Raw genomic sequence first — 12,500 nt, 5'->3', positions numbered from 1 at the left:
CCGCCTCCTGGTGGTAGAGGGCGCTAGTGATCCTTCTTGCGACTACTCGGCTGCAGAAGAAGTGACAACAAGCAGCGATCGTTTATTTTTTCCTCTCGCTTGCACTTTTAACATGGAGGATTACATATCTAAAATAAAACCGTTTTCTAAACTGGACTTTCAATCGAAGCAGGAGGTAATAAAGGAAGATCTCCATCGAGACAGAGAGACTTTTAAAACTGAAGAAAGATAAGGAAGACTTCTATAAACAAGTTATCGATGCTTTTGATCAGAAGGAGCTGCGCATGGACTTCATTTATAAGTAAAGGTAAGACCATAATAACGTTTTTTTAATTAAATGTGCTTTTCATGATGGTATCCTTACATCACACTTACATTTATAAGCGCAGGCCTAAATTTACCGCATGCCTTTGGTAAACGCTGGAGTGAGAAGAGGTTTTAAATTAATTAGCGCCCCGGCGGCAATTCAAGGAAATACGGTAGTTTAAGTCGGGTGACTTCTGACCCCCATCCTCTGTCTCTATCTGTGGACCTTCTACCAGGTGTTGTTAATGTCTTTAATCTTCCTCCTAAACCTGACACTTCCATTTTTGTGGGATTCCCAATCTCCCGTGGACACTCTACAGTGCTGCTGATGGACCTTTGCCCTTTGACCTCAGTAGAATCATTTTAAAAGATTATGTGGCCAAATACAAACACATGCTACTTCAAATCTTATAAGCCAGGGGTCACCAAGGCGGTGCCCGCGGGCACCAGGTAGCCCGTAAGGACCAGATGAGTCGCCCCCTGGCCTGTTCTAAAAATAGCTCAAATAGCAGCACTTACCAGTGAGCTGCCTCTATTTTTTATTTTATTTATTTACTAGCAAGCTGGTTTCGCTTTTATCGACATTTTTTGATTCTAAGAGAGACAAAACTCAAATAGAATTTGAAAATCCAAGAAAATATTTTAAAGACTTGGTCTTCACTTGTTTAAATAAATTCATTTTTTTTACTTTGCTTCTTATAACTTTCAGAATGACAATTTTAGAGAAAAAATACAACCTTAAAATTGATTTTAGGATTTTTAAACACGTTTACCTTTTTACCTTTTAAATTCCTTCCTCTTCTTTACTGACAATTTAAATCAATGTTTAAGAATTTTTTTTTTATTATTGTAAAGAATATTGAATACATTTTAATTTAATTCTTCGTTTTAGCTTCTGTTTTTTCGACGAAAAATATTTGTGAAATATTTCTTCAAACTTATTATGATTAAAAGTCAAAAAAAATATTCTGGCAAATCTAGAAAATCTGTACAATCAAATTTAAATCTTATTCCAAAGTCTTTTGAATTTCTTTTAAAATTTTTGTTCTGGAAAATCTAGAAAAAATACAGATTTGTCTTTGTTAGAAATATAGCTTGGTCCGATTTTTTATATATTCTAACAAAGTGCAGATTGGATTTTAACCTATTTAAAACATGTCAGCACAATTCCAAAATTAATCTTAATCAGGAAAAATTACTAATTATTTTTTAAATTTTTTCAAAAAGATTCAAATTAGCCAGTTTTTCTCTTCATTTGTTTTGGTTGAATTTCGAATTTTAAAGAGTTGAAATTGAAGATACACTATGTTTCAAATTTGTCTTTTTCTTTTTTTCGTTTTTTCTCCTCTTTTAAACTGTTCAATGAACTGTTTTTTTCATCATTTATTCTCTACAAAAAACCTTTTTTTAAAAGGAAAACAAATGTACGACGGAATGACAGACAGAAATACCCATTTTTTAATATATATAGATTTATATATTAAAGGTAAATTGAGAAAATTGGCTATTTCTGGCAATTGATTTAAGTGTGTATCAAACTGGTAGCCCTTGGCATTAATCAGTACCCAAGAAGTAGCTCTTGGTTTCAAAAAGGTTGCTGACCCCTGCTGTGAGATAATTATACATGATATGATTAACCACACATATTTTACAATATTTCTCTTAAAATTGCAAGTTTGATTCTGATTTATTGGAACGAATATTCATGTGTTGAAGTTCACAAGGTCTATCATTACAATGTTGCTCATTGTTTTGTACAACCGCCTACTCACTTCAACCCATTGACTTCACTGTAGTTTAATTTTTGGACACCTTCCTCTCTGCACTTAACTGTGCATCGAGTGCCAGCTGGGGTCTTATTAATCAGGAGCCAAGAAGCTGGGGTCTTATTAATCAGGAGCCAAGAAGCTGCAGTTACTCTGAGAGCTTTTTCCAAGGCCCAAGTCTCATCTTTAAGTCTGCTTCAGCTCCATAACCAATCCTGTTTTCTCCCATGGAAAAGACTGACCCCCTTCTAACGGTCTCTACTTCCTCTAGTGCTATCTTGTTTTTAAAAAAAAGTGTTGAAAATCCCTTCTATAACATTCACATTCTTCTTGGAGAATGCGAGCATTTCATAGATTAAGAGTTGAAAAGAGTGAGGGAGATAGGACACTTTTTTATAGTATTTCAGAGTTAGGTTGCACTTTGCTAATAATGCCGACTACAGTATTCTATCATTTAAATTGTGTAACATATTTCTGGAATGCAGGTGCTGTTTGGAAAAAAGCTAATTATTATTCCAATTTTGAATGTCCAAAATTACAAAAGCAGTGAAGTTGGCATGTTGTGTAAATGATAAATAATCCTTTTCAACCTATATTCAATTGAATAGACTGCAAAGACAAGATACTTAACGTTCGAACTGGTAAACTTTATGTCTTGTAAATATTAGCTTATTTGGAATTGATGTCTGCAACATGTTTTTTAAAAAAGCTGGCACAAGTGGCAAAAAAGACTCACGAAGTTGAGGAATGCTCATCAAACACTTATTTGGAACGTCTCACAAGTGAACAGGCTAATTTCACCATCTACGGTCGTAATATCATCAAAAGGTTCAGAGTATCTGTAGAAATCCCTGCATGTAAGCGGCAAGGCCTTGACCTTGGATCCCTCAGACGGTACTGCATCACAAAGTTACATAGGTCTGTAAAGGATATCACCACATGGGCTCAGGAACACTTCAGAAAACTACTGTCAGTAACTACATTTTTTCGTGCAAGGTAAAACTCTACTATGCAAAGCAAAAGCCATTTATCAACAACACCCAGAAACGCCGCCAGCTTCGTTGGGCCCAAGCTCGTCTCAGATGGACTGATGCAAAGTGGAAAAATGTTCCGTGGTCTGACGAGTCCAGGTCAAATAGTTTTTGGAAACTATAGACATCGTGTTATAGGTGCAAAATTCAAAAGCCAGCATGTGTGATGGTATGGGGGTGCATTAGTGCCCAAGGCATGGGTAACTTACACATCTGTGAAGGCACCATTAATGCTGAAAGGTACATACAGGTTTTGGAGCAACATATGCTGCCATCCAAGCAACGTTATCATGGACGCCCCTGCTTATTTCAGCAAGACAATGCCAAACCACGTGTTACAACAGTGTGGCTTCATAATAAAAGAGTGTGGGTACTAGACTGGCCTGCCTGTAGTCCAGACCTGTCTCCCATTGAAAATGTGTGGTGCAAAATAAAGTGTAAAATACCACAACGGAGACTGTTGAACAACTTAAGCTGGACATCAAGCAAAAATGGGAAATAATTCCACTTGAAAAGCTTCAAAAATTGGTCTCAGTTCCCAAACCTTTAGTGAGTGTTGTTAAAAGGAAAGGCCATGTAACACAGTGGTAAAAATGCCACAGTGCCAACTTGTTTACATTGTGTTGCTGCCATTAAATTCTAAGTTCATTATTATTTCTCAGTTTGAACATTAAATATATTTTCTTTGCAGTCTATTAAATGGAATATAAGTTGAAAAGTATTTGCAAATCTGTTTTTATTTACCATTTACACCTTTTGGGTTGTGTAATATGCATGAGATAACCAGCAGGTGCGTGCAGCTCCTTTTTGTCATACATCTCATTTAGTATCTTTTCCCGAAGCACGTGAAAGTTTCTTGCGTGAATGTCAAAGGTCAAAGCGTGTAGAGCGGCTGGGATATTAATCCGTGCTGAATTGACACACTACATCATAACGGCGTTGTGGCTCGGCCTGTCCACCTGTAATTCATTGCGCCCTTTAGCTCGCTGGCTTTGATTAAATGGAAAATGTCAAATGCTGAAAAGCTTTTTATGAATGCTCTTTAGGGAGCGGCGGAATGGGGGAGGAGATGGGCTCCATTGAGGGAAGTGATTGTAGGGGTTTTTTTTCCGGAAAAAAAACGCAGCAGTCAGATGTAATTTTTACGATTATGGTCGGACTTTATTTCCTCCTGTTGGGTATCTGTAGTTGTTGGAGTGATTCAAGGGGGGGAGTTATGCTGAACGCTTGTTGCAAGAAGGACCATTGGGAGTGTTGCTCTTCTGTTTAAACGCAGGCTTTATTAGAGGAGATGGCAAATGTTGACAACAAATTTACATTTTGCTTGTCTTTACAGACTGAGCCAGCTTAGAACAACACATAATTACATATATGGCTGCTTAACATGAGGGATTTTAAAGCCCTTCAGATAGATTAACAAGTTTTAACTGATTAATTGTGTTAGTTTTACAAGTATTTTTTTTTGAGTATTGAGCCGTCCGTGCATGACATCGTATTTTTAGGGCAATAAAGCGCACCGGTTCTTAAATCACACCCACTACATTTTATAATAAAAAATATTGTTACATATATTGGCCGCTGATATATATATGAAAGATTCTATAAATGTTTTACATACCTTAATTGTTTCCAAACGGTGTCTGTGTCAGGGCAGTAAAATGGCCGATCAAACAAAACAGAAGTCATCGTCATGGACCCCGGAAGCTCGCTCTCCAATAACTCCACACTGACGTCTTTGGTGAATTTACCAAACTGAAACAACACAAAAAGAATGCTATTGTAATTTATTAATACTAACACAGACACTTGTAAACGTACTAGCATGTTTGCTAATGCTAACAACGGTAACTTTATTACATTACATATGCATGGAAACACACCACACATGGGACAGTTTAGTAAGTATGAATTGTTTTAGTTATATTGTAAAACTTAAAGACGTTACTTTTAGTGATGAATGAAGAATCCTTTCGAGCATAAACACTATGGAAGGTTTTGCTTCTTATTAGAGGAGATGGCAAATGTTGACAACAAATTTACATTTTGCTTGTCTTTACAGACTGAGCCAGCTTAGAACAACACATAATTACATATATGGCTGCTTAACATGAGGGATTTTAAAGCCCTTCGGATAGATTAACAAGTCTTAACTGATTAATTGTGTTAGTTTTACAAGTATTTTTTTGAGTATTGAGCCGTGCATGACATCGTATTTTTAGGGCAATAAAGCACACCGGTTTTAAAGCCACACCCATTACATTTTATAAGAAACAATATTGTTACATATATTTGCCGCTGATATATATATGAAAGATTCTATAAATGTTTTACATACCTTAATTGTTTCCAAACGGTGTCTATGTCAGGGCAGTAAAACGGCTGATCAAACAAAACAGAAGTCATCGTCATGGACCCCGGAAGCTCGCTCTCCAATAACTCCACGGTGACGTCTTTGGTGAATTTATCCAAACTGAAACAATACAAAAAGAATGCTATTGTAATTTATTAATACTAACAGACACTTGTAAACGTACTAGCATGTTCGCTATGCCAACAACGGTAACTTTATTACATTACATATGCATGGAAACACACCTCCACACATGGGACAGTTTAGTAAGTATGAATTGTTTTAGTTATATTGTAAAACTTAAAGACGTTACTTTTAGTGATGAATGAAGAATACTTTCCAACATAAACACTATGGAAGGTTTTGCTTCTTATTAGAGGAGATGGCAAATGTTGACAACAAATTTACATTTTGCTTGTCTTTACAGACTGAGCCAGCTTAGAACAACACATAATTACATATATGGCTGCTTAACATGAGGGATTTTAAAGCCCTTCGGATAGATTAACAAGTCTTAACTGATTAATTGTGTTAGTTTTACAAGTATTTTTTTTGAGTATTGAGCCGTGCATGACATCGTATTTTTAGGGCAATAAAGCACACCGGTTTTTAAGCCACAACCACTACATTTTATAAAAAAAAATATTGTTACATATATTTGCCGCTGATATATATATGAAAGATTCTATAAATGTTTTACATACCTTAATTGTTTCCAAACGGTGTCTGTGTCAGGGCAGTAAAACGGCTGACCAAACAAAACAGAAGTCATCGTCATGGACCCGGAAGCTCGCTCTCCAACAACTCCACGCTGACGTCTTTGGTGAATTTATCCAAACTGAAACAATACAAAAACAATGCTATTGTAATTAATTAATACTAACACAGACACTTGTAAACATAGTAGCATGTTCGCTAATGCTAACAACAGTAGCTTCATTACATTACAATAACACAAATATGCATGAAAACACACCTCCACACATGGGACGGTTTAGTAAGTATGAATTGTTTTAGTTATATTGTAAAACTTAAAGACGTTACTTTTAGTGATGAATGAAGAATCCTTTCGAGCATAAACACTATGGAAGGTTTTGCTTCTTATTAGAGGAGATGGCAAATGTTGACAACAAATTTACATTTTGCTTGCCTTTACAGACTGAGCCAGCTTAGAACAACACATAATTACATATATGGCTGCTTAACATGAGGGATTTTAAAGCCCTTCGGATAGATGAACAAGTTTTAACTGATTAATTGTGTTAGTTTTACAAGTATTTTTTTGAGTACTGAGCCGTCCGTGCATGACATCGTATTTTTAGGGCAATAAAGCGCACCGATTCTTAAACCACACCCACTACATTTTATAATAAAAAATATTGTTACATATATTGGCCGCTGATATATATATGAAAGATTCTATAAATGTTTTACATACCTTAATTGTTTCCAAACGGTGTCTGTGTCAGGGCAGTAAAACGGTCGATCAAACAAAACAGAAGTCATCGTCATGGACCCCGGAAGCTCGCTCTCCAATAACTCCACACTGACGTCTTTGGTAAATTTACCAAACTGAAACAACACAAAAAGAATGCTATTGTAATTTATTAATACTAACACAGACACTTGTATACGTACTAGCATGTTCGCTAATGCTAACAATGGTAACTTCATTACATTACATATGCATGGAAACACACCTCCACACATGAGACAGTTTAGTAAGTATGAATTGTTTTAGTTATATTGTAAAACTCAAAGACGTTACTTTTAGTGATGAATGAAGAATCCTTTCGAGCATAAACACTATGGAAGGTTTTGCTTCTTATTAGAGGAGATGGCAAATGTTGACAACAAATTTACATTTTGCTTGTCTTTACAGACTGAGCCAGCTTAGAACAACACATAATTACATATATGGCTGCTTAACATGAGGGATTTTAAAGCCCTTCAGATAGATTAACAAGTCTAAACTGATTGATTGTGTTAGTTTTACAAGTATTTTTTTTTAGTATTGAGCCGTGCATGACATCGTATTTTTAGGGCAATAAAGCGCACCGGTATTTAAGCCACACCCACTACATTTTGTAATAAAAAAAATATTGTTACATATATTGGCCGCTGATATATATGTGAAAGATTCTATAAATGTTTTACATACCTTAATTGTTTCCAAACGGTGTCTGTGTCAGGGCAGTAAACGGCTGATCAAACAAAACAGAAGTCATCGTCATGGACCCCGGAAGCTCGCTCTCCAATAACTCCACGGTGACGTCTTTGGTGAATTTATCCAAACTGAAACAATACAAAAAGAATGCTATTGTAATTTATTAATACTAACAGACACTTGTAAACGTACTAGCATGTTCGCTAATGCCAACAACGGTAACTTTATTACATTACATATGCATGGAAACACACCTCCACACATGGGACAGTTTAGTAAGTATGAATTGTTTTAGTTATATTGTAAAACTTAAAGACGTTACTTTTAGTGATCAATGAAGAATACTTTCCAACATAAACACTATGGAAGGTTTTGCTTCTTATTAGAGGAGATGGCAAATGTTGACAACAAATTTACATTTTGCTTGTCTTTACAGACTGAGCCAGCTTAGAACAACACATAATTACATATATGGCTGCTTAACATGAGGGATTTTAAAGCCCTTCAGATCGATTAACAAGTCTTAACTGATTAATTGTGTTAGTTTTACAAGTATTTTTTTGAGTATTGTACAGGGGTTAATAACTATTAGCCGTGCATGACATCGTATTTTTAGGGCAATAAGCCACACCCACTACATTTTATAAGAAAAAATATTGTTAGATATATTGGCCGCTGATATATATATGAAAGATTTTATAAAGGTTTTACATACCTTAATTGTTTCCAAACGGTGTCTGTGTCAGGGCAGTAAAACGGCTGATCAAACAAAACAGAAGTCATCGTCATGGATCCCGGAAGCTCGCTCTCCAACAACTCCACACTGACGTCTTTGGTGAATTCACCAAACTGAAACAACACAAAAAGAATGCTATTGTAATTTATTAATACTAACACAGACACTTGTAAACATACTAGCATGTTTGCTAATGCTAACAACGGTAACTTCATTACATTACATATGCATGGAAACACACCTCCACACATGGGACAGTTTAGTAAGTATGAATTGTTTTAGTTATATTGTAAAACTTAAAGACGTTACTTTTAGTGATGAATGAAGAATACTTTCCAACATAAACACTATGGAAGGTTTTGCTTCTTATTAGAGGAGATGGCAAATGTTGACAACAAATTTACATTTTGCTTGTCTTTACAGACTGAGCCAGCTTAGAACAACACATAATTACATATATGGCTGCTTAACATGAGGGATTTTAAAGCCCTTCGGATAGATGAACAAGTTTTAACTGATTAATTGTGTTAGTTTTACAAGTATTTTTTTGAGTACTGAGCCGTCCGTGCATGACATCGTATTTTTAGGGCAATAAAGCGCACCGATTCTTAAACCACACCCACTACATTTTATAATAAAAAATATTGTTACATATATTGGCCGCTGATATATATGTGAAAGATTCTATAAATGTTTTACATACCTTAATTGTTTCCAAACGGTGTCTGTGTCAGGGCAGTAAAACGGCTGATCAAACAAAACAGAAGTCATCGTCATGGACCCCGGAAGCTCGCTCTCCAATAACTCCACGGTGACGTCTTTGGTGAATTTACCAAACTGAAACAATACAAAAAGAATGCTATTGTAATTTATTAATACTAACAGACAATTGTAAACATACTAGCAGGTTCGCTAATGCTAACAATGGTAACTTTATTACATTACATATGTATGAAAACACACCTCCACACATGGGACAGTTTAGTAAGTATGAATTGTTTTAGTTATATTGTAAAACTTAAAGACGTTACTTTTAGTGATGAATGAAGAATCCTTTCGAGCATAAACACTATGGAAGGTTTTGCTTCTTATTAGAGGAGATGGCAAATGTTGACAACAAATTTACATTTTGCTTGTCTTTACAGACTGAGCCAGCTTAGAACAACACATAATTACATATATGGCTGCTTAACATGAGGGATTTTAAAGCCCTTCAGATAGATTAACAAGTCTAAACTGATTGATTGTGTTAGTTTTACAAGTATTTTTTTTTAGTATTGAGCCGTGCATGACATCGTATTTTTAGGGCAATAAAGCGCACCGGTATTTAAGCCACACCCACTACATTTTGTAATAAAAAAAATATTGTTACATATATTGGCCGCTGATATATATGTGAAAGATTCTATAAATGTTTTACATACCTTAATTGTTTCCAAACGGTGTCTGTGTCAGGGCAGTAAAACGGCTGATCAAACAAAACAGAAGTCATCGTCATGGACCCGGAAGCTCGCTCTCCAACAACTCCACGGTGACGTCTTTGGTGAATTTATCCAAACTGAAACAATACAAAAAGAATGCTATTGTAATTTATTAATACTAACAGACACTTGTAAACGTACTAGCATGTTCGCTAATGCCAACAACGGTAACTTTATTACATTACATATGCATGGAAACACACCTACACACATGGGACAGTTTAGTAAGTATGAATTGTTTTAGTTATATTGTAAAACTTAAAGACGTTACTTTTAGTGATGAATGAAGAATCCTTTCGAGCATAAACACGATGGAAGGTTTTGCTTCTTATTAGAGGAGATGGCAAATGTTGACAACAAATTTACATTTTGCTTGTCTTTACAGACTGAGCCAGCTTAGAACAACACATAATTACATATATGGCTGCTTAACATGAGGGATTTTAAAGCCCTTCGGATAGATTAACAAGTCTTAACTGATTAATTGTGTTAGTTTTACAAGTATTTTTTTTGAGTATTGAGCCGTGCATGACATCGTATTTTTAGGGCAATAAAGCACACCGGTTTTTAAGCCACACCCACTACATTTTATAAAAAAAAATATTGTTACATATATTTGCCGCTGATATATATATGAAAGATTCTATAAATGTTTTACATACCTTAATTGTTTCCAAACGGTGTCTGTGTCAGGGCAGTAAAACGGCTGACCAAACAAAACAGAAGTCATCGTCATGGACCCGGAAGCTCGCTCTCCAACAACTCCACGCTGACGTCTTTGGTGAATTTATCCAAACTGAAACAATACAAAAACAATGCTATTGTAATTAATTAATACTAACACAGACACTTGTAAACATAGTAGCATGTTCGCTAATGCTAACAACAGTAGCTTCATTACATTACAATAACACAAATATGCATGAAAACACACCTCCACACATGGGACGGTTTAGTAAGTATGAATTGTTTTAGTTATATTGTAAAACTTAAAGACGTTACTTTTAGTGATGAATGAAGAATCCTTTCGAGCATAAACACTATGGAAGGTTTTGCTTCTTATTAGAGGAGATGGCAAATGTTGACAACAAATTGACATTTTGCTTGTCTTTACAGACTGAGCCAGCTTAGAACAACACATAATTACATATATGGCTGCTTAACATGAGGGATTTTAAAGCCCTTCAGATAGATTAACAAGTTTTAACTGATTGATTGTGTTAGTTTTACAAGTATTTTTTTTTAGTATTGAGCCGTGCATGACATCGTATTTTTAGGGCAATAAAGCGCACCGGTATTTAAGCCACACCCACTACATTTTGTAATAAAAAAAATATTGTTACATATATTGGCCGCTGATATATATGTGAAAGATTCTATAAATGTTTTACATACCTTAATTGTTTCCAAACGGTGTCTGTGTCAGGGCAGTAAAACGGTCGATCAAACAAAACAGAAGTCATCGTCATGGACCCCGGAAGCTCGCTCTCCAATAACTCCACACTGACGTCTTTGGTAAATTTACCAAACTGAAACAACACAAAAAGAATGCTATTGTAATTTATTAATACTAACACAGACACTTGTATACGTACTAGCATGTTCGCTAATGCTAACAATGGTAACTTCATTACATTACATATGCATGGAAACACACCTCCACACATGAGACAGTTTAGTAAGTATGAATTGTTTTAGTTATATTGTAAAACTTAAAGACGTTACTTTTAGTGATGAATGAAGAATACTTTCCAACATAAACACTATGGAAGGTTTTGCTTCTTATTAGAGGAGATGGCAAATGTTGACAACAAATTTACATTTTGCTTGTCTTTACAGACTGAGCCAGCTTAGAACAACACATAATTACGTATATGGCTGCTTAACATGAGGGATTTTAAAGCCCTTCAGATAGATTAACAAGTCTTAACTGATTAATTGTGTTAGTTTTACAAGTATTTTTGTAGTATTGGACATGGTATTTTTAGGGCTTTAAATACCACGTTTAGGCCACACCGACTACATTTTAAAAGAAAAAATATTGTTACATATATTTGCCGCTGATATATATATGAAAGATTCTATAAATGTTTAACATACCTTAATTGTTGTGCAGCACTTTAGAAACATTTTTGTTATTTAAATGTGGAATACAAATAAAGTGGATTGTTTTCTTTCCAATCAGTGTCTTTGTCAGGGCAGTAAAACGGCTGACCAAAAAAAACAGAAGTCATCGTCATGGACCCATAAACAAGCTCTCTAATAAGAAGAGGGAATTTTCAAGCGGGCCATTTATATATTATAAAAACTAGTGGAAGATGGCAGAGGGATTATCTTCTTTAGATTTTACTTTTAACTATATAGCCGACGTCTAGGAAACCCACACTGCAACTACTTGGCCACATTTGGTCAAATGTATGCGTCTGGATAAAACATTCAATTGAGTTGTTTACCATGTAAGCCTGAATCAAAACTGCACAAGAAATGCTGCCTAAAATGTACGCCGAAGTGAGGAAGATCATAGCCACTGACCAGATTGTACGTGTGTGACAGTCGTCAACTGGGAAATAAAAAGTGCCTGCCTGCAAATGTATTTTTTATCTGACTTTGATACATTTTGTATTATTTGCACAGATATGTTCTTTATTTTATGTCGGAAAAAT

At 35.3% G+C, this 12,500-nt stretch overlaps 1 protein-coding gene and 1 long non-coding RNA gene across 4 annotated transcripts in view; both read right to left on the bottom strand.

Annotated features, from left to right (window-relative positions):
- Positions 1-11,365, bottom strand: part of LOC133539582 (uncharacterized) — an 18,784-nt gene extending 7,419 nt beyond the window's left edge. The window contains exons 1-10 of one of the 2 annotated variants that reach the window (XR_009803435.1): positions 11,233-11,365; positions 10,500-10,633; positions 9,781-9,914; positions 9,060-9,193; positions 8,336-8,469; positions 7,615-7,748; positions 6,892-7,025; positions 6,158-6,291; positions 5,439-5,573; positions 4,722-4,855 (exon numbers count right to left, since the gene is read on the bottom strand). This is a non-coding gene — a long non-coding RNA (uncharacterized LOC133539582). The remainder of the gene's footprint in view (positions 1-4,721; positions 4,856-5,438; positions 5,574-6,157; positions 6,292-6,891; positions 7,026-7,614; positions 7,749-8,335; positions 8,470-9,059; positions 9,194-9,780; positions 9,915-10,499; positions 10,634-11,232) is intronic. The other variant, XR_009803436.1, reaches the window with a different exon arrangement.
- Positions 1-12,500, bottom strand: part of LOC133539581 (ephrin type-A receptor 7-like) — a 708,400-nt gene that overhangs the window by 420,822 nt on the left and 275,078 nt on the right. The gene's annotated exons all lie outside the window — the stretch shown is intronic.

This window comes from Nerophis ophidion, linkage group LG21 (genome assembly GCF_033978795.1).
Source record: "Nerophis ophidion isolate RoL-2023_Sa linkage group LG21, RoL_Noph_v1.0, whole genome shotgun sequence".
Lineage (NCBI taxonomy): Eukaryota > Metazoa > Chordata > Actinopteri > Syngnathiformes > Syngnathidae > Nerophis > Nerophis ophidion.
The sequence above is the reverse complement of the archived record's forward strand: the minus strand, read 5'-3'. Positions and strand labels throughout refer to the sequence as shown.